Source organism: Schistocerca serialis, chromosome 1 (genome assembly GCF_023864345.2).
Source record: "Schistocerca serialis cubense isolate TAMUIC-IGC-003099 chromosome 1, iqSchSeri2.2, whole genome shotgun sequence".
Classification (NCBI taxonomy): domain Eukaryota; kingdom Metazoa; phylum Arthropoda; class Insecta; order Orthoptera; family Acrididae; genus Schistocerca; species Schistocerca serialis.
The window spans coordinates 96,454,352-96,458,331 of NC_064638.1; the positions used below are offsets into that span (position 1 = coordinate 96,454,352).

The following is a 3,980-nucleotide window of genomic DNA, read 5'->3' on the forward strand; positions in this document are numbered from 1 at the left end:
AGAATAAAATATAAGAACAAGGTACAAAGAAACACTGAAGATAGTACATCACTCAATAATAAAACTGGCCCTACTGTATTTAGTAAACCCCAGTCGGAACTTTCGTGCACAGAAGACATACCGTGGTTTCCTACCTTACGTTTATTGTCTAGCGCCGTTAGAAATACTGCAGGAAGCTGTCTAAATAAAGTAGAGTTTTTTCTGACGTTTGTTAACAGCAAATTTATCGCTTTTGGCAAACAAGAAAAATTACTTCTGGGGAAAATGATTGAATTTTTGTTAAAACATTATGTTCTTTAATGTTACGCAACGATTATCATTTTATTTCAGCCATGTGTGGTTAATATGTCTCTGCCGAAACTTCATGGTTGTAATAAACAGAAAATTGCTAATAAGCACAGAAATTTCCGAGAGAACTGGAAATAAGAGTTGTTCTTAAACAAACTAAGAAATAAAGAAGCCTCCTTAATATTTAAGCCTAATAATGTTAATATTGAGTAAAAGGTAACTAACACCGGCAGTCGATACGAAAACCACAAATCGAAATACAATAATAAGACTAAAGAGACAGAATTTGAGAGGCCAAGTCCGATATGAGCGAGCAAATATTCCTATTTACCAAAGCAGTCGAAAGGTAGTGAAGCAGCGGTCCATACCAGCCAGATACGTAGCCTGACTCGAAAGTTAAAGACTCGATAAATTTTAATAATTTAATCAAAAAACATTTATTTACAGAAACTATTTACCGCGGAAATGTAAAGGCTTTTCAGATTTATTACTGGTATTCACCAAAAAAGTAAACAAGTTGCCAAATTATCTTTGGAACACTCCAGTATGCCAGTTTTAGTGACCTAAACGAACTCTCATCAACGCCTACCTACTTATCTGATTAGAAGTTTTGTCGCGGTATATAGGTCTCCATAAAGGAGCGACAGATCGCAGCAATTCGTCGCCAGGTCGCGAGATCTGTCTGCAGAACGCTTGTGTAGGAAAATTGCAGGTCGTATCCATCAGATACTGACCGCTCGGAATTTCCGTACTATATGATGAATTGCATGCGACTTGTGACAATATAGCTTCCAGACTGTGATTCGTTTGTTTAGATAGTTTTGTTTCATCTCGGTATACCCATGTAGAGTTAGAACTTTACGTCAGAATTCATAGCTATTCAGAGAGCATAAACCACTTTGAAAACTGTAGTTCCGAGATACAAATATAAAAACCATTGCCATCTTCTGGTTTTGCAGTGATCAGGAATTTTAAACTTGTGCCAAAGGAGTAGAAATTCGAGGAAAGTCCACAGTAATTGTGATGATATACTCGGCTCAATCTGATGGTTTTGAGTTATTTATGAAATGAAAAGGTCCATTATTAAATTTTTTTAATTTCTAAAAACAATGAGGAAGTACGAAGTGGGTGTTTTAATTTAAATGTTTTGGACATACCTATTTTACGTCTTACTCAAATTCCTTGCCGTTTCATATTATCTAACTTTTACTCACACAGTGTACAGCAGAAGTTATGGAAATTAGCGGTGCCACATTTGATAATATTTTTATTCTCAAACTGAGATTTCAAAATGACTGTATTTCCTGTTGTTAAACTGAAAGACTAATAAATTTAAAAAGTTTTGACGACTTTAAGAAGCATTTTTGAAATACAAACATGCAACGCACTTGACATGAATGAAAAGTGTAATGTTTTGTGTAACCCATCACATAATTCTCAAGACAAGCATTACAAAACTACTTAAAAAATTAGAATTCCTGCTCTTTTGGTTTTCCAAGTATCAGGGGAAAAAAAGAGATCCACTTGTGCTAAACATAGTAGTTCATATTCCACAACAGATATTTACGACAGTTGTGCTGGAGACACTCGTTGTAATTGCGTCGTATTTCGCTCATGTGTAATGGATTCGAAACGAGTAACTGACTGCACCTGATATCGCTGGCGAGCGATTCGTCGAACGTATGTGGAGACTACACGCTTCATCAATCCACCTACTTATTCTCAACTGATTGCAGCCAACCAATGTTAATGGAGGATTTCATACAACTTTCGTATTTTACAAACACACTGCACAAAACACCAGAAAAGTCGACATATATTTTGCACAAACAAACAAATAAAGACTCAACTCTCAGAAACACTGCAAACGCACATTTATATGTTTTAAAAGGAAAAGAAATTATGTATTGGGAATATCTAGTACCACTCCAGAAAGTTAAATTTAATTTTTTCCATCATAAACGACGTTTTTCGAGAGCCTGCAATTGTTTCTATAATGATTTTAATAATAAAATACTGCACCAGCTTCGTATTTCGTAGCAGCCCTTTGCGTTTCAGGAATTTACTCCCATTTTCAAGAAGTTCAAATGGCTCTAAGTACTATGGGATTTTACATCTGAGGTCAACAGTCCCCTAGAACTTAGAACTACTTAGACATAACTAACCTAAGGACATCACACACATCCATGCCCGGTCTCGCGGTTCAAAACTGAAGCGCCTAGAACCGATCGGCCACTCTGGCCGGCCATTTTCAAGAGGTGGGAGAGTTTATTTTAGTTTCGTATATGATGTGTGCTTGCGTGATGTTCTCTTTCATTGCGTATTTCACGCATCAAATGGTGCTGTTCAAAATTGATTTACCATTTTCAAGTGGTGTGTAAGTTTACGTTAGTGTTGTACGTGATGTGTGACGTTGTCCTTCATTATGCAAAAATTCACACGCACGCAAACCATTACTCACATAGTTTTCTTTACGTAAAACCGTAAAATGGTGCAAAGATACAGTCAGTCTGTAGCAATCTTTGTACCACGAGGAACAAAGTGGATAATGGTTTGAATGTGTGTGAATTTATGCTCTATGAAGGAGCCACAATACCTGAAAGAAATTTAAAAGAGAGAAGAAAAACAACACACGTGCACACATCACATGCCATACTAACCCTAACGCCCACAGGACCTGAAAATGGGAATAAATTTCTGAAGCGCATTGTGAGCGCTTGAAAAAACGTAACTGCTTCAACGTTTTATTATTTTAAAAAAAATTAAATGCCACAAGAATGAAAGCCATGTCATAAATAAAGTGTCATCATGTAGACTTTTGTATTGCTATGAGAGTCATACCTAAATTAGCTTCAGTTTAAACTTCAGAAATTACTAAAGCACTCCGTCTTCAGGCCACGAGTGGCCTACCGGGACCGTCCGACCGCCGTGTCATCCTCAGTGGGGGATGCGGATAGGAGGGGCGTGGGGTCAGCACACTGCTCTCCCGGTCGTTATGATGGTATTCTTGACCACGAGGCTGAGTGCACCCCGAAAAAATAGCAACAGCGCATGGTGACCTGGATGGTCACCCATCCAAGTGCAGACCACGCCCAACAGCGCTTAACTTCGGTGACCTAACGGGAACCGGTGTATTCACTGCGGCAAGGCCGTTGCCTTTAGAAATTACTAAAGGTGACGGGAAAGATCTGCGACCAAGTTGCGTGAGAAAGGTAACCAAAATCACAAATAATAAATAATTTTAAGTTTTCTTATACCTCTGTTATTAAATTTTTCACACATGTTATGAGAGAGGGCTTCCTAACAGTCAGAATGTTCTTTGGAAGATCCGTAACTGTCACGAATAGAGTGTCAAATAATGCACTGTTGGCTCATAAAATATGTTGTCCGGTCACATTGACGTGACCACCTATCGAAAGCCTGAATAACCAACTTTTGCAGCGCGGACCGCTCCGAGACGCACAAAGAGAGAGTCAATGAAATCCTGGACGGCGCCGACATGTATATGTAGCCATTCCGGCACTAGTGCCGTGGTCAACTGCTCTAGATTTCTCGGCTGAGGATCCACGGCGAGAACAGCCCGACTGACGTGGTCCAACAGATTCTTGGTTGGTTTTAAATCAGGAGAGTTTGGTGGCCAGGGGAGCACGGTAAATTCATTCTGGATATCTTCAAACCATGCATACATGTGT

At 38.8% G+C, this 3,980-nt stretch overlaps 1 pseudogene; it reads right to left on the minus strand.

Moving 5' to 3' along the window:
• Positions 1-3,327: 3,327 nt before the first annotated feature.
• Positions 3,328-3,445, minus strand: LOC126426970 (5S ribosomal RNA; annotated as a pseudogene).
• Between the last annotated feature and the right edge of the window lie 535 nt (positions 3,446-3,980).